The sequence below is a fragment of the Phocoena sinus genome, chromosome 1 (genome assembly GCF_008692025.1).
Source record: "Phocoena sinus isolate mPhoSin1 chromosome 1, mPhoSin1.pri, whole genome shotgun sequence".
In the NCBI taxonomy this organism is placed as follows: domain Eukaryota; kingdom Metazoa; phylum Chordata; class Mammalia; order Artiodactyla; family Phocoenidae; genus Phocoena; species Phocoena sinus.
The window spans coordinates 175,760,628-175,780,114 of record NC_045763.1 but is presented as its reverse complement, the minus strand read 5'-3'; positions in this window follow the sequence as shown (position 1 = coordinate 175,780,114).

Sequence of the window (19,487 nt, the reverse complement as noted above, 5' to 3'; positions counted from 1 at the left end):
TACTGTATTTGTTCATCTCTTGAATGAATATTAGGCTCATTTGACTGTATTATGACACAGCTATTAGAGGCTATGAATTAAGGCCAAGTTTCCAGTGATAATAGACGTTGTGTTTCTGACAGGTTGAAGCTGTAAGGCATAGATTTTCCATGGTATCATACAAGGCTCTAAAGAGCATTTTGGTAATTTAGAACATATTATTGTCATTCCAGTGATTAGGGAATACTTTTGGCCAGGAGTGGCAGGGTGCCCAGGTCATTGTAGAGCACAGGATAATGCTTCACAGAATACAGTTGTTATAGACTAAGTAATACCCTACTGGACGTTCACATGCAGGGGTTTGTGGGGGAAAAAAAAAAAAAAAACCAACCAAACAAAAACCCTCTTCAGATAATGAACCTGGAACCTTGTTTTTACATATAAAGCACAAGTAATTTTTCATGTTTTCAGGATACACTGAATTCCCAAAGAATATAATAATTATACTGGGGGAGATATATATTTGATTTTGTTCAGAACTTTGAAGAACTGTTCACCATTTAATAAAATCGTGTCACCAACAGCAACATTACTCGTGGTACAGCATATAAGTTACACATAAACACATTTGAGCCAGTCTGAATTTGTAGTTGTCACATTCATGGTGATTCTATGTTGAAGTGCAGCAACTGGCTACTTTATTACATTTTCTAATTAATCCATTCTGAGCATTTATTTAGTGAAATACATATTATTTTATTATAAACTACTTTGTAATTTCATATATAATAGTTATGTAATTATACTAGCTTCAAGGGTATTTGTGTAAGTCATATCGCCTTTAATTTTATAAATGTACAGAGTTTTATAGAATGCCTGTTATTATAAGAGATTCTGCTGAAGCTGAGCGCTTTGGCTGTAGGTGAAGACAGTGCGGTTTTGAGTAGGTTTACTCCTCGAGTTACTCTGAGGTAAAGATCATCCCTGTCAATCACTAGGGGATCCTCATTTAGGAAAACTTGTCTGGACGATGAGCCTTAGACAGCAGTAGAAGACATTTGAAGTCATGTGTCTTGCAGGGCTCTTAGTTCCCCGACCAGGGATTGAACCCAGGTCCCCCACAGTGGAAACATGAAGTCCTAATCACTGGACTGCCAGGGAGGTCCCAAGATTGTTTTTATTATTGGAAATAGATATGTTTTCTGCCAAACAGAAGCAGATAGAGATTTAGGCAGGGAAGTCTCCATGTTGTGCTCCACAAAGTGAAAGTCAGACTAAGTAATTGCTTATTGTTGGCTGGGCCTATTTACCTTCTCTTAATCCCCCAAATTTAGTAATGCTTAGAAAATCTCAACTGTACTGGAATACATTAAGAAAAGTATCTTATTTGCAGGCTTGGAGCATATTGCTTAGGGGGAGGAAATGTTCTCCTAATCCAGTTTAAGTGGTGGCAGAAAAGGTGAATCTCAGGCTTCCCTGGTGGCGCAGTGCTTAAGAATCCTCCTGCCGATGCAGGGGACACAGGTTCGAGCCCTGGTCCAGGAAGCGCCCGCATGCTGCGGAGCAGCTAAGCCCGTGCACCACAACTACTAAGCCCATGAGCCACAACTACTGAGCCCACGTGCCACAACTACTGAAGCCCGCGTGCCTAGAGCCCGTGCTCTGCAACAAGAGAAGCCACCGCAATGAGAAGCCCACTCACCGCAACGAAGAGTAGCCCCTGCTCGCCACAACTAGAGAAAGCCCGTGTGCAGCAACGAAGACCCAACAAGGCCAAAAATAAATAAATATTAAAAAAAAAAAAAGTGTATCTTACAGAACAAGGAAGGAACAATAAGATCCGTTTCTTACACTACTTGTCGATATTTACTCCCTCCATTTACAGCTTAAGGGGCCTGGTATGACAATCTTAAGGGTGCTAGCCACATTCCTTATACTTGCCAAATTAATAAATTCGTTACAAACAGCCAGTTGTCTCTCCTTCTAAATCTGGCTGTCAGGACATCCCTTTCCTGTTTTGCCTCATTTCTTCTGTCTCCATCAGTGGATTCTTTTTTCTTGTCATACATTTAAATAGTAGTGCTTTCAGTTTCCTAGTCTCAGTCTTATTTTTTCCACATATTATATCCTCATCATCAGAAATCTTACTCACATGAGTTTATCTACAACCTAAACACTAAATGTCAATACTGAATTATTGAGTTCTACATCTATTTTTTCCAATTTCCCATCTAGATTCACCAAAGCCACTTCAAACCAAACATCTTCATTACTGACCCATTCTCTAGCTTTTCATTCTCCCCAAGTGGTGCCTCATCCTGTATAGTGCATCTAGATTAATCTAGATTAATCTAGATTAATGAGAGACATCATATTTACCCACTCTATCCAGATTTTGATCTCTCAGTTACCCGCCCCCCCCCCCCACAGTGTAAAATACATCACCAGCTTCTGTGGATGTTTCTCCTGAATATCCACGTGGTCTCCAGTTTCTCTCCAGCTCCATTTTCATGATCACTACTCTGCATAGACTATAACAATACATTCATAACTGAGTTCCTGCATTCTAACTGAATCTCCTTCTATATATCCTCTTTATGTGATTTCTTTTTAAAACATTTTTATTGGAGTATAGTTGATGTACAATGTTGTGTTAGTTTCAGGTGTACAGAAAAGTGAATCAGTTATACGTATATCCACTCCTTTTTAGATTCTTTTCCCATATAGGCCATTACAGAGTATTGAGTTCCCTGTGCTGTACAGTAGGTCCTTATTAGTTATCTACTCTTTATCTGATTTCTAAACTAGGATGTAGAAGATGATCCAACAGAAAACAGAAATATTATCATTTCTGTGGCAGTTTTACTGGGCCACAAATTCTTTGTCACCCCCTGCCACTGGGAGGCAAGATATATGTCTGTCCCCTGAAGCTGGGATCTGTGACTGCTTGACCACTAGAATATGAAAAGGATGATGCTCTGTCAGTTTCCAGGTCCAAGAAGATGGAGTGATTTGCATTTAAAGCAGGTTATCTTTCTAGAAAAATTCATGGATTTATAATTTCTAAAACCCTAGTCATTAACTGTAAAAAACAATTTTATTTTTTCAGAGCAGTTTTAGGTTCACAGCAAAATTGAGGGGAAGGTACAGAGATTTCCCGTATGCCCCCTGTGCCCACACACGCACAGCCTCCCCCGTTATCAGCAACCCCCCCCGCAGACGGTACATTTGTTACAACTGATGAACCTGCATTGACACATCAGAGTCACCCAAAGTCTATAGTTTACATTAGGGTTCATTCTTGGTGTTGTGATATTCTGTGGGTTTGGACAAATGTATAATGACAGGTGCTTACCATTATAGTATCATGAAAAATATTTTCACTGCCCTAAAAATCCTGTAATTTACTTTTCAGATGTTTTCCAGTCTTCATCCAGTCTTATATGCTTGTTTTCGTTTTCCAGATGCCTCAAACCTTTTATTGACCTCACGCTTCTTAACCTTGCATCTGCAGTATTCCCTCAAGATTTAACCTTTAACCTTGGGTTGCTCCAATCTTTGCCCTTTTTCAGAATCTTGAGGTATACAGTTAGCCTCATTTTTCTCTATTTATGCATTCTAACAGTCTTTGTATTTCTAACACATTACTCTAAATTTAGCCTAGTAATCTACAATGAGATATTGTAAATGCCCGGAATGTATTCCACTCAAATAGATCCTACCTGAGTAGTGTAATTCTTCTCAGGAATTGAAGCGACATCTAACTGACGCTTGGAATCTACCGATTACATTTCAACCTGTCTCCTTTCTAGTTCACACCATTCCACCTGAACCATCCTTGGTATCGTACTTCCCTAAATGTTCCGTTAAAGCAACCTGCTTGTTCTCCAAGGAGTGATCAGAAATCGAGGCCCATAGAAGTCCAGATCTGAAATTGCAGCATCAGTTAGTGTGACTTAACATATTCTTACTGAGATGAAACTTCAGATTTATAGTAATTTAGAAAGCCACAGGAGATACACAAAAATATGCAGTATATACAGATCAACTTAAATGTAATATGTGGAAGCAGACACTAGCTGGATTTATGGAAGAACTTTTATTATTATCTCTCTTGTCTTTCCTCCTCTGTTTTTTGTCTCATTTTCTGTCCCCCCAATTCTTTTAAAGTGAGTGGGCCATGCACATTCAATCCTAGTTTGTGACCCTCACTGACAGACCAACCCCACATCTTAGGATCACTTGAGCAAATTGCCGTTATTGAGCAGTGAGACCCCTGGCTTAAAAAAAAAAAAAAGTTTCCTAGTATTCATAGATAGAGTGGCAATGATATGTTGAGAAAGCTCTCTCAGAAAAATGGGGCGCAGTTGGTTGAAATACTGAAGTGCTCATTTAATTAGGATTTTTGGGATAAAACTCCCATATAGGCTGACAGAAACTTTCCTGTGGGGTTTCTATGTATTTCACTTTTGATGGAATGGCAGTGAGAGACTGGATGGCAAAACTGAGAAACTACATCTTTTACGATAATAGATGATCTGAGGGGGGGGGCTTGATTGCTAATATGAGCGAGCGATGGTGGTTGCTCGTCAAACATAACGATATGAGGATACGTCTAACACAATATGGGTCTTCTAGCTCATAATCTTGTAAGACGCACCACATCCTACCACTATAGGAAAGCATAAGGAACCCTGACAGTGGGACATTCTAAATATTTGTTACGAATGCCTCCCCCAAATTCTGCAGTAGTACAGCCTGTTTTCAGACGTATCGGGGAAATCTGAGAAAGGCTGACACTAGCCCTGCCATAGTACGAGGAGATGTTTATGGAATGTCATAAACTCTGGCTTAGTTCTTTCAGCAATTGCTCAGCTAAGGGATCTGACGTAAACAGTACATTCTTATTAGGGGAGCAGCCTGACTGAGCTCATTGTACACCTGGTGAGATAAACAGTTCCTCTCCAATTAAACACAAGCCCTTTGGCATAATGGTGTGTTTCTGGGAGATATACTCCATGGGTCTCTTGAATTCCTGTATGTTTTATAGGCAGAAGCCCTAAGGGCCTTTGTCCCAGACTACTTTTTTTTTTTTTTTTTTTTGCTATATGTGGGCCTCTCACTGTTGTGGCCTCTCCCATTGCGGAGCACAGGCTCCGGACGCGCAGGCTCAGCAGCCATGGCTCACGGGCCCAGCCCCTCCGTGGCATGTGGGATCTTCCCGAACCGGGCACGAACCCGTGTCCCCTGCATCGGCAGGCGGACTCTCAACCACTGCGCCACCAGGGAAGCCCCAGACTACATTTTGTAAGGATTTTTGTATAGCACAGGGCAGGTTTGCTTACTGTCCAGTACAATAAAGATAATGTCTCCATCTGGGGCAGAATTAGGACAGGTTAGCTTGAAACCCATTAAAAAGATGGGGGTTTCCTAAGCTTGGGCATATCAGCTGTGGGAGAGACCACTGTGGGTTTAGCATTTACCCTGACTTCTCTGTGTTGCCTTCAGGAGACTTAGGGCACAAGGGGAAACAGGGTGAATATGAAGCTCGTGCTGCCTGTTATACTGTGATTAATACACCCCTTTGTCTCTGACCCAGGAGTCCTGTGTCTTCTGCTACTGTGTCTTGGCAGTAACATCCTAGGTTCATTTAGGATGTGGCTGAGAAGGTAAAATGAGCTGAAGGTCAGGAGCTCCAGGCAGAGATACTTCTGAGTCTGATATACATTGTAAAAAATAATAGGGTCACACTCACTTCATTTTCTGGCACTGGGACATTTAGGGACTGAGAAGTTGCAACATAGAGGTTCTTTTTCTTTTTTAATTCTGTTTTTATTTTTATTTTAATAGATCTTTATTGGAGTATAATTGCTTCACAATACTGTGTTAGTTTCTGTTGTACACCAAAGCGAATCAGCCATATGCATACATATGTCCCCATATCTCCTCCCTCTTGAGCCTCCCTCCCACCCTCCCTATCCCACCCCACTAGGTCATCGCAAAGCACTGAGCCAATCTCCCTGTGCTATGCTGCTGCTTCCCACCAGTTAACTATTTTACATACCGTAGTGTATATAGGTCAGTGCTACTCTCACTTCACCCCAGCTTCCCCCTCCCACCCCATGTCCTCAAGTCCATTCTCTATGTTTACCTCTTTATTCCTGCCCTGCAACTAGGTTCATCAGTGCCTTTTTTTTTTTTTTTTTAATTCCATATATGTGTTAGCACACGGTATTTTCTTTCTGACTTACTTCACACTGTATGACAGACTCTAGGTCCACCCACCTCACTACAAATAACACAGTTGCGTTTCTTTTTATGGCTGAGTAATATTCCATTGTATATATGTGCCACATCTTCTATTTTTTTTTTTTTTTTCAGTACGCGGGCCTCTCACTGCTATGGCCTCTCCCGTTGCGGAGCACAGGCTCCGGATGTGCAGGCTCAGTGGCCATGGCTCACGGGCCCAGCCGCTCCGCGGTATGTGGGATCCTCCTGGACCGGGGCACAAACCCGTGTCCCCTGCACCAGCAGGCGGACTCTCAACCACTGCGCCACCAGGGAAGCCCGTGCCACATCTTTATCCATTCATCTGTCGATGGACATTTAGGTTGCTTCCATGTCCTGGCTATTGTAAATAGTGCTGCAATGAACATTGTGGTACATGTCTCATTTTGAATTATGGTTTTCTCAGGGTATATGCCGTAGTGGGATTGCTGGGTCATACGGTAGTTTTATTTGTCGTTTTCGAAGGAGCCTCCATACTGTTCTCCATAGTGGCTGTATCAATTTACATTCCCACCAACAGTGCAAGAGGGTTTCCTTTTCTCCACACCCTCTCCAGCATTTATTGTTTGTGGATTTTTTGATAATGCTCATTCTAACCTGTGTGATGTGATACGTCACTGTAGTTTTGATTTGCATTTCTCTAATAATTAGTGATGTTGAGCATCTTTTTCATGTGTCTCTTGGCCATCTGTATGTCTTCCTTGGTGAAATGTCTAGGTCTTCCGTCCATTTTTTAACTGGATTGTTTGCTTTATTGATATTGAGCTCGATGAGCTGTTTGTATATTTTAGAGATTAATCCTTTGTTGTTTCATTTGCAAATATTTTCTCCCATTCTGAGGGTTGTCTTTTTGCCTTGTTTATGGTTTCCTTTGCTATGCAAAAGCTTTTAAGTTTAATTGAGTCCCATTTGTTTATTTTTGTTTTTATTTCCGTTACTCTAGGAGGTGGGTCATAAAAGATCTTGCTGTGGTTATGTCAAAGAGTGTTTCTCCTATGTTTTCCTCTAAGAGTTTTACAGTGTGTGGTCTTACATTTAAGTCTTTAATCCATTTGGAGTTTATTTTTGTGTATGGTGTTAGGTAGTGTTCTAATTTAATTCCTTTACATGTAGCTGTCCAGTTTTCCCAGCACCACTTATTGAAGAGGCTGTCTTTTCTCCATTGTATGTTCTTGTCTCCTTTGTCATAAATTAGGTGCCCATATGTGCATGGGTTTCTCTCTGGGCATTCTATCCTGTTCCATTGATCTATATTTCGGTTTTTGTGCCAGTACCAGACTGTCTTGATTACTGTAGCTGTGGTATAGTTTGATGTCGGGGAGCCTGATTCTTCCAACTCCATTTTTCTTTCTCAGGATTGCTTTGGCTGTTTGGGGTCTTTTGTGTTTCCATACGAGTTGTAAGATGTTTTTGTTCTAATCTGTGAAGAATGCCATTGGTAGTTTGATAGGGATTGCTTTGAATCTGTAGATTGTTTTGGGTAGTAGAGTCATTTGCACAATATCCATTCTTCCAATTCAAGAACATGGTATATTTCTCCATCTGTTTATTTCATCTTTGATTTCTTTTATCAGTGTTTTATAGTCTTCTGAATACAAGTCTTTCACTCCTCAGGCAGGTTTATTCCAAGGTATTTTATTCTTTTTGTTGCAGTGGTAAATGGGAGTGTTTCCTTAATTTCTCTCTCTGACTTTTCATTGTTGGTGTATAGGAATGCCAGAGATTTCTGTGCATTAATTTTGTATCCTGCAACCTTACCAAATTCATTTATTAGTTCTAGTAGTTTTCTGGTGGCATCTTTAGGATTGTCTGTGTATAGTATCGTGTCATCGGCAAACAGTGACAGTTTTACTTCTTCTTTTCCAATTTGTATTGCTTTTACTTCTTTTTCTTCTCTGCTTGCTGTGGCTAGAGCTTCCAAAACTATGTTGAATAAGAGTGGCGAGAATGGACGTCCTTGTCTTGTTCCTGATCTTAGTGGAAATGCTTTCAGCTTTTCACCATTGAGTATGATGCTTTCTGTGGGTTTGTCACATACGGCCTTTATTATGTTGAGGTAGGTTCCCTCTATGCCCATTTTCTGGAGAGTTTTTGTCATAAGTGGGTGTTGAATTTTGTCAAAAGCTTTCTCTGCATCTATTGAGATGATCATATGGACTTTATTCCTTAATTTGTTAATATGGTGTATCACATTAATTGATTTGCATATATTGAAGAATCCTTGTATCCCTTGGATAAATCCCACTTGATCATAGTGTATGATCCTTTTAATGTGCTGTTGGATTCTGTTTGCTAGTATTTTATTCAGGATTTTTGCTTCTATATTCATCAGTGATATTTGTCTGTAATTTTCTTTTTTTGTAGTATCTTTTTCTGGTTTTGGTATCAGGGTGATGGTGACTTTGTAGAATGAATTTGGGAGTGTTTCTTCCTCTGCAATTTTTTGGAGGAGTTTGAGAAAGGTTGGTGTTAGCTCTTCTCTAAATGTTTGATAGAATTCACCTGTGAAGCCATCTGGTCCTAGACTTTTGTTTGTTGGAGGATTTTAAATTATGGTTTCAATTACATTACTTGTGATCAGTCTGTTTATATTTTCTAACTCTTCCTGGCTCAGTCTTGGAAAATTGTACCTTTCCAAGAATTTGTCCATTTCTTCATGGTTGCCCATTTTATTGGCATATAGTTGTTTGTAGTAGTCTCATATAATCCTTTGTATTGCTGCAGTGTCAGTTGTGATTTCTCCTTTTTTATTTCTAATTTTATTAATTTGCATCCTCTCCCTTTTTTTCTTGATAAGTCTGGCTAAGAGTTTCTCAGTTTTTTTTATCTTCTCAAAAAACCAGCTTTTAGTTTTATTGATCTTTGCTACGGTTTTCTTCATTTCTATTTCATTTATTTCTGCTCTGATCTTTATGATTTCTTTCCTTCTTGGGTTCTCTTTGTTCTTCTTTCTCTAGTTGTTTTAAGTGTAGGGTTAGATTGTTTATTTGAGATTTTTCTTGTTTCCTGAGGTGAGAGTGTATTGCTGTAAACATCCCTCTTAGAACTACTTTTGCTGTGTGCCATAGGTTTTGGGGCATTGTGCTTTTGTTGTCATTTGTGTCTATGTACTTTTTTATTTCTTCTTTGATTTCTTCAGTGATCTCTTGGTTATTTAGTAGCACACCACCATGTATTTGTGTTTTTTATGGTTTTTTTCCTTTAATTGATTTCCAGTCTCATAGCGTTGTGGTCAGAAATGATGCTTGATATGATTTAAATTTTCTTAAATTTTCCAAGTCTTAATTTGTGACCCAAGATGTGATCTATCCTGGAGAATGTTCCATGTGCCCTTGAGAAAAAAGTGTATTCTGCCACTTTTGTGTGGAATGTTCTATAAATATCAGTTAGATCTATCTGGTCTACTGTGTCATTTAAAGCTTGTGTTTCCCTATTTATTTTCTGTTTGGATGATCTGTCCATTGGTGTAAGTGAGGTGTTAAAGTCCCCTACTATTATTGTGTTATTGTTCTTTCTCCTTTCATGGTTGTTAGCATTTGCCTTATGTATTGAGGTGCTCCTATGTTGGGTGTATAAATATTTATAATTTTTATATCTTCTTCTTGGATTGATCCTTTGATCATTATGTAGTGTCCCTCCTTATCTCTTGTAACAGTCTTTATTTTAAAGTCTATTTTATCTGATACGAGTATTGCTACTCCAGCTTTCTTTTGATTTCCATTTGCATGGAATATTTGTTTCTACCCTTCACTTTCAGTCTGTATGTGTCCCTAGGTCTGAAGTGGGTCTCTTGTAGACAGCCTATATATGTTTTTGTATCCATTCACCCAGTCTGTGTCTTTTGGTTGTGGCATTTAATCCATTTACATTCAAGGTTATTATTGATACGTATGTTCCTATTACCATTTTCTTAATTGTTTGGGGTTTGTTTTTGTGGGTCTTTTTCTTCTCTTGTGTTTCACGCTTAGAGAAGTTCCTTTAGCATTTGTTGTAAAGCTGGTTTGGTGGTGCTGAATTCTCTTAGCTTTTGCTTGTCTGAAAAGCTTTTGACTTTTCCATCCAATCTAAATGAGATCCTTGCTGGGTAGGATAATCTTGGTTGTAGGTTTTTCTCTTTTGTCGCTTTAAGTATATCCTGCCACTCCCTTCTGGCTTGCAGAGTTTCTGCTGAAAAATCAGCTGATAACCTTATTGGGATTCCTTTGTATGTTATTCTTTGTTTTTCCCTTGCTGCTTTTAATATTTTTTCTTTGAATTTAATTTTTGTTAGTTTGATTGATATATGTCTTGGTGTGTTTTTCATAGCGTTTATCATGTATGGGACTCTGTGTGCTTCCTGGACTTGGGTGACTATTTCCTTTCCCATGGTAGGGAAGTTTTCGACTGTAATCTCTTCAAATATTTTCTCAGACTCTTTATTTTTCTCTTCTTCTTCTGGGACCCCTATAATTTGAAAGTTGGTGTGTTTAGTGTTGTCCCAGAGGTCTCTGAGATTGTCTTCAATTCTTTTCATTCTTTTTTCTTTATTCTGTTCTTCATCAGTTATTTTCACCATTTTGTCTTCCAGCTCACTTATTCGTTGTTTTGCTTCAGTTTTTCTGTTATTGATTCCTTCTAGTGTATTTTTCATTTCAGTTTTTGTGTTGTTCATCTCTGTTTGTTTGTTCTTTAGTTCTTCTAGATCTTTGTTAAACATTTCTTATATTTTCTCAGTCCGTGCCTCCTTTCTATTTCTGAGATTTTGGATGATCTTTACTATCATTAATCTGAATTCTTTTTCTGGTAGATTGCCTATTTCCTCTTCATTTATTTGGTCTTGTAGGTTTTTACCTTGCTCCTTCATCTGTGACATATTTTTTTGCCGTCTTTCTTTTTCTTTTTTTTATGAGTGGGATTGTGTTCCTTTTTTACTGGTTGTTTGGCCTGAGGCTTCCAACACTGGAGTTTATAGGCAATTGGGTAGAGCTGGGTCTTGGTGCTGAGATGAGGAACTCCATGAGACCTCACGCCGATGAATATTTCCTGGAGGTCTGAGGTTCTCTGTTGGTCCAGAGGTTCACACTCAGAGCTCCTACTGCAGGAGCTTTAGCCCAACCCCTGGATCGTTAACCAAGATCCTGCAAGCTGCATGGGATGGCAAAACAAAAGCACAATAACAAAGTAAAAAATAAAATTAGACTAGGAAACTAACAGATATGTTAGAAAGAATATAAAAATAAAAATATAGATGAATCAACAACCAGAAGGTACATCAGTATCAGAATAGTAAAACAGAGGAGGAGGGAAAAGGAAAAAAAAAAAAGGGAGAGGGGGAAGGCCTTGGCTGTGGAGGGCAGGGCCTAAGCAAGGGCAATGTTTGGGTGGTGGGCAGGGCCAATGCTCAGGACCCACAGGGCTTGAAAAGGCCCTGGGGGTGGGGGTGAGCCTTAGGCTCAAGGAACAGAAGGCAGGGGACCTCACCTGGGAGCCCAGCAGGCTTCCTGGGCTAGAGTTGGGGGGGCAAGCACCCTCCTCTCCTGCCCCTCTGATCTGGGAGGGCCCCTCCCGCCTGCCTCTCCTGATCTCCCCAGCCTCCCTCCTATGCCCCCAAGGACCCACACAGCCTGGAGGGGGCTTTGGGGGGCAGTGGACCAGCCTGGGAGCTCAGCAGCTTCCCCAGGCCCGAGTGGGTGGGGCAGTCGCCCTCCACTCCTCTCCTGCTCTTCCTGGAGAGTCCTTCCCACCTGCCTCTCGTGATCTCCCCAGCCTCAGGGGTGCCAATCCTGTCTGGCCTCCACTTCTCCCCACCCTCCCTCAGTCTCCCTACATCCTACCGGTTCACTGTGGGGTTTCTCCCATCTCCTTGGGCATCAGAGTCCCCCACCAGCTGCCGGAAGTCACCCTAGTTGTGTGGAGACGCTTACTCCGTGTCTTCTCACACCGCCATCTTGACTCCTCCTCTGCAACACAGAGATTCTTTTTTTTTTTTTGCGGTGCACAGGCCTCTCACTGTTGTGGCCTCTCACTGTTGTGGCCTCTCCCGTTGCGGAGCACAGGCTCCAGACGCGCAGGCTCAGCGGCCATGGCTCATGGGCCTAGCCTCTCTGCGGCATGTGGGATCTTCCCAGACCGGGGCACAAACCCGTGTCCCCTGCATCGGCAGGCAGACTCTCAACCACTGCGCCACCAGGGAAGCCCAAGATAGAGATTCTTGAAGAGAAAGTTGCACACTTCACTACTGATCACTGCCTGGTTATCACTCAAATGATACAGACAGGAGGACAAATCAATCGTTCATAGATATACAGAGTTTGGTAGTGCCCTGGGCCTTTGGGAACCAGTGTAAGGACACTAAAGGATGATTCCCAGTGATGTGATGTGAGAATTTGACCCAAAGTCATGTGGACTCTCAGTTGTCCACTTCATATAGTTTATTTCATCCTCTTTTTCCTTGCATGTTCTCCAATGAGAAATCTGCTATAATACTTATCCTTGAACCTCTATAGGTAGGGAATTATTTTTCTTTCAGGATTTTTTTTTGCCTTTGATTTTCTGGAGTTTTAATATAATATGCCCAGGTGGGTTGGTTTGTTATTTGTTCGTTGTTTGTTTGTTTGTTTAAGTCCTGCTTGTTGTTGTCTGAGTTTTCTGGATGTGCAGTAGGGTATCATTAATTGTAAAAAGTTCTGGCATTACTTCTTCAATTTTATTCTCACTTTGTGTTCCTTCTGTGTTCCAATTATGCTTTTGTAACACCTTTTGAAATTGCCCTACAATTATTTGGTGTTCTGTTCTCCGTATCTGTGTGTTTTCATTAATTTTCCTCTCAGAACATCAATTGTGGATGTTCCTCTTGTACTCAAGCTCATGATTCCTTGGTCATGTCAAGTCTACTCATGTTCTTGTTGAAGTTATTTTTCATTTACGTTATGGTGTTTTGATTTATAACATTTCCTTTTTTTTAACATCTTTATTGGAGTATAATTGCTTTACAGTGGTGTGTTAGTTTCTGCTGTATAACAAAGTAAGTCAGCTATACGTATGCATATATCCCCATATCCCCTCCCTCTTGCGTCTCCCTCCCACCCTCCCTATCCCACCCCTCTAGGTGGTCACAAAGCACCAAGCTGATCTCCCTGTGCTATGCGGCTGCATACCACATTTTATATTTGGTAGTGTGTATGAGTCTCTGCCACTCTCTCACTTCGTCCCAGCTTACCCTTCCCCCTCCTCGTGTTCTCAAGTACATTCTCTACGTCTGCGTCTTTATTCCTGTCCTGCCCCTAGGTTCTTCAGAACCATTTTCTTTTTTTTTAGATTCCATATATATGTGTTAGCATACAGTATTTGTTTTTCTCTTTCTGACTTACTTCACTCTGTATGACAGACTCTTTCCTTTTGATTCTCCAGTTTTCATCTCTGTGCTTATGTTACCTATGTATTCTTGCATCTTTCCTTTTTCCCTTAGAGCTCTTAGCATATTAATTATGCCTATTTAAATTCTCTTTGTTAGCATTCCAACATCTTTCTCATATATGAGTCTGGTTCTGATGGTTACTTTGTTTCTTCAGAGGATTTTTTTTTTCTTTTTGCATCCCTTGTAATTTTTCTGTCAAAAGCTGGACATGGATTGGGTAATGGAAAATCAGTAAAATAGACTTTTAGTGTGAAAATATATGTTAATATGACAAGGAGCTGGGCTGTGTTTAGTGTTTTCTTATAGCTACAGGTACCAGAGGTTTGAGATTCGTCTAGTGCACTTATTTTTGTCTTCCATATTTGCTTTGTGCTTTCCTAAGCACTCTTCCTTAGAAGGATGCTGTGTGTTACAGCTCTTTCAGTTGTAATTCATAGCTGTAATACAGGAGCCCTTTTAGTTGGAGTTAGGGTATCGAAGACAAGGCAGAATGCTCTATAATCTTACAACTATCATTCATCTTTTAGTCATCCAATGTTTCTGGGCTGGGACTTTCACAAGTGTGTCTCCAGTGATACACCCATCTTCCTTCCCCCTGCTTCCTACTCCATTCCCTGGCTGCATCATTTCCAATCTTTTGCTTTGATGCCTATTCAATTTTCCCCTTTAATTGAGACAGGAGGGCTGTAGGGAGCTGGAATGGGAGCAGTGCTCTTCTACCAGCTGAGATAAGGCTTTGCTCCAGAGAAAGAAGTCTTTTCCACAAGAAAGTAGCCCTTGCTTATGGAAAGTCTCTGGGAGAATTTCATAATGACTCCTCTTACCTTTCCCTTGTCATTGGCAAGAGGATTTTTCTCACATTATACTAAGTACCTGACTGCATTCCTGAAAGTAAAACATTCAAGTGTGGGGCTCCCCAATACTACAGCTTTTAGGAATTTCTCATTCTTATACCAGTCTACCCTCAACTTCCAACAATTCATGAAAATCACCATTTATGTGTTTCTACCAGTTTATGGTTCTAGCAGCTTCTGTTCTGAGTGAGCAGATCTTAGCTGTGACTCTCTGGATGCACTTTCTTCCTGGTTTGGTGTGTACTTTTGGGGTGACAGTTTGCACTGCGACTTTAGTTCTTTGATGATTTAAGAAAAATTTTGATATTCAGTTTGTTATGCTTTTTCTTGTTTAAAGGTGGGAGTGATAGTTTCGAAGCACTTTTCTTGTTGAAGCTGAAATCAGATGTCCAAAAATCATGTTTTAATTTTTTTAATAATTTTTTGTATTACCTAAAAATTTAACAATTAATACATATTCTTCAGGTAAACAAGAATTAAGGAAAAAATAGTCTCCCCACCCCCACAAAAAAGATCAATTTGTCATTTTCTTTAAAAATAGCCTATCTTTTTTGCCAACCCTTCTCCCACACTTTAGACTAACTTGCCTTTCTTTTCATTCCTCTGAATCAACCGTTCTGTTCCCATCTTTTTCCACTCCAAGAAACCACAGTAACGTGCAAAATTGGACAAGTGTTACCATTAAAGGCAATGTGAACAGTTGTCTGCAGACTTGGATATGGGAGTGCACAGGTTCAGGAACCTCTCTACAGGCACATCAGGCCAAAGCTCAGTATGCTGGGTCCTTCTTTGCCATTGTGTACCAAAGATAAAGTGGAAAGAAATACTAGATCTTGAAGAGAGTTGACTGAAATGATGAAATAGATGGGCAGTATAGCCTGTGGTGAAAGATAAAAAGATTTTAATTCTTTTGTTCCGAAGTGAACGTTTATAACTTGGACCTGAGGTTACAAAGCCATGAAACAGGATACTAAATGAAGGGATGGTTCTTTGATTCTTGCAAATTTTCAAGGAGAATAGAGATTGTGATCTTTTAAAGGATTTGTATACATTATATAGTTTTTCTAAAGTGGAAATTTGGACCTGATCTGTTTATGCCCCTTGAAGAATTATGGTTCTGTGAAATTTGCTTAACTTTCTTCTAACACGTTCTTTTTAACTTTTTGTTCTTCAGAAAAATTTCATGACCTTAACTTGGCTTCGTAAATAGGTTTCTTCTAATGGGAAAAGAATACATTGATGGAAAACAAGAGGAAGGTTATCTAGATAGTTATAATTCCCATGGTAAATGAATATATAGACCTTCTCTTTAACAAATTAGTGTTCTGTGAATTTGGTAAGTATATGGCAGGCTGTTAGGGCCTAATAAACCCTTCAATCATGGAAAAAAAGACTTGAAACTGAGGTAATTCACTCTTAAGATTTTTAAGGACAAGGATATATGCCACCAAAGGAAATCTGTGTATGCAGATAATCTAGGATTTGCAAATATAAGCTATGTTATTCACTATTACCTTACATTGGTTATTGGATGCTGTTGAGGAGACGTGTTGACCTTGGCATATTAGCAATGCCCAAAATACAACACAACTAACTTAACAAAACACAATTAGCTAAATGGATTATTAATAGAATCATTGCTATGGGCACTAATTAAGATGAAAATTAATTTCATGACCTGGTATAAGAAAACATCTAATCACATAAATTATCACCATTATAGAAAACTGTTTGCCTTAAGAAGCCACATGTTTAAAACGGTGGGAATAAACCACCATATAAAAATTGCTTCTCATAGCCATCTAGTCACTGTCCTTGAATACATATTAAATGCTTGTGATATTTTATATGACAAATGTTAGGGTTAACAGTGATATAAAGTTACTATTTAGAATTTTCTTTCAAAATCTTTATTTCAACTAAGTGGAAATCTAAGGAAATTATGTACTGTATTATCACAATAAACGTTTTTGCACATGCATTTAAGTTTTTTTTAATTAGTATGTGTATGAATGCTACACTAATTTTTCAAAGCTGTCAGTTTCTAAGTGGATATAAAGCAACCCAAGGTAGAAGAAAAGCTTTCAAAGATTTGACTTAGTTAGAAAAAAAACTTCATTTATAGAGCATTCAGTCACTTAGTAAATATTAGGTGAGTTTTCTCTGAGCTTTACAACAGGAAGTAACAGCATGTACATCAAACACAGGTACCTATTCTATACCCATAGTACTAGGACAGATGCAACCATGACCCTACCTTCCAGGAGATTAAAATCCAGTGACACAGACAGATTCTGTCAACACAAAGTGATAAGTGATCAAAACAAAGTCATAAACGTAATAAATAATACAAAGCAAACACTATGTTACGAGTTGTATTGATTATTTGCCAGATGTTAGGCAAGTTTTGTGAATTATCAAATGTAATTTCGAAACTTCATAAGGCAGATAATACTAGTCTCACTATTTTAAAGATACAGAAACTGATCCCTAAAGAAATTAAGTAATTTGCCCAATTTATTGATATGAATTACTAGTCAGAATTTGAACCCCCAAAATCGAAGCCAAGAGTACCACCAGTGCTCTCATATATATATGATAATAAAGGCATAGTTCACAGAAGAATGTAGATGGGGTCACTTCAGAGTTGTTTCACAGTGGAAACTAAAGTGGGGGAAATGCAAGAGAATATCAAGATACTTGAAAAAATTCTTTAGACAGAAAAAATCTGAAACATAGGAATTCAAATGACTTCTTTACAAAATACAGTAATACTAATAAGCCTCTCTTATAGATGACATTGATTAGAAACTTTAGGTAAGAGGGGAAACAGCTAGTTGAACTTCTGTTACAGCTCTGTAGAAGAAGCTGCTCTGGTTGTCAAGTTACTTTAGGGAATATGTGCTTGGGATGATATTGAGTGCCCTTAAAATATTACTGGCAGATGAGGAGTAAAACTAAATAGGACTAATTTTATTTTCGAAATTTTTATAAATAAGCAAACATTAGTTTAAAAATGCTCTGTGAAAGCTAAGAACTAAAAGTAAAAGGACTGGGAATAAATAAAAATAGATCAGCTTAATAGCGACAGGCACTGTTATATTAAAAAAGAGAACATGTAGCTCTTTTGATCATATAAAACAAGTATGATAGCATTCTTTTAGAAGAAAGAAAGACTCCACAGTATTCAAATGAAGTTGTCCTAGACTCTGCCCGTATCATAGCAACATGACAATAGGAAGAACAGTGACTAAGAACAGAGCTTGTCTGGTCCAGAACAGCAACATCCCTGTAAGACCTTTGTCAGGAAGTCTACGAGAGGGGATCCTGGGTGGATTAAATAGGGAGAACAGAGGCAGCATATCTGATTTTGTGTACTTACGTCACATCTAGCCTAAAAGTGTGAAGAATTCTTGTGCTTGCATATACTTGTCTTTCTACTACTGCCTTAGTCACAAGTCAGCGTGAATAATTCCGACAGCAAGACACACTGTCTCATTTCAGCATGTCTGTATGAATGACTTTCTGGACAGAAACAGCAGAGCTCATCCTGTTGATGGTCGTTTGGAAGGAGAACTGAGATTGTAGCAGTCATGAGAACTTGCTGACTTGACTTCTTCTTTTCCTTAATTATTGCCAAGGAGGATGGTTTCTTCCCCAAACAGGGAGAAGGGAGGGATGTTTTTTCAGCATCTACATCCATTTTCCCCTTGAGGAATATGTAGATGACAGCAGTTATTCCCAGGAGCAGCAGGCTCTTATTCAGTTATTTCTTAAACTATGCTTGAAGAAGATGAGGGGAAAAAAAAGGGAGGAAAAAAAAAAAAAAGCGGGATGACAATTTCTTTTCTCAAGGCCATTAGGATAAGTTTGATCAAATACCTTCCAAAACACTCTTAAAGAAACTTCAAGAGCTTTGTTAAGACACATGTTTTGTACACTTGGAATTTTCACTTTTACATTTCCTATTATCCATCCCCTCAAGCCACTCCCTCATCAGGCTGAAGCCAGTCCTACTCCCATGTTGTTGTTTGTTCGTTCTTTTAACCAGCATCTACAGGGGCCTAAATTTTGCTGACACAAACAGTCAAGTTTGCGCTTTCCAGTCACTGAGGTCTCAGCAACATTGAACATAGTTTCTCCCACTCCCTCTTTCTCAGAACATTTTCCCTTCCCGGGGTTTTGTGAAAGCATATTCTCAGATGAGAACATTTATAACTACTTTCATTTTGTTTTGAGAGATAAGGTTAAGAGGTCCTCCCCACAAATGAAAAAGTATGTTTTTGGAACCCCCATACTAACTGACTGACACTGTACCAGAGGAGAAGAAGGGTTAGTACTAAAGCATGAAGCATGTGGAGGAGATTGAACTCAGTGTTAACACAGGAGGGAAGTAGGAGGAAAACAGGAGGGTACCTCTCCTGCTCTTGGTTATTTGAACTTTCTCTATTTTTATTATGCGTTCTCAAGAATTCCTGTATGAAAGAAATTCTAAGAGTAGCCTCAAGAATTCTGAAGTATCTCAATAGGTTATAAAATCACAGAGAAATTGGAAAAGTCAATCACTATTTCCAGTGAGTTAGGTAATAGGATAGGATGTGATATATTGTTTTGGCACCAGACAATATGATATGGCAAATAAGTTAGGTTATTTGTTGAATTTTTTGTGTTATTTCATAGAGTAATATAGTTTTTGTTTGTTTTTAAGGAAAAGATTATGAAAGAATATTTGCTTTTTGCCCCTTGTCCATTGCTGAAATAATTTTAACATATTGGCTTTTCTTAAATTTACTGACTTGTTGGAATGGAGAAGGATCTGATAAAGTATTCATTTCGTTCTATTGTCAAAGGTATTATTTGGATTGTATTCTCAAAATAGATAAAGCTATGAATATTAAATGCAACTTTATAGAAATTTGAAGTTAGCCTCTTGTATCTTCTCATAGAAATTTCAAACTCTTGTGAGAAAA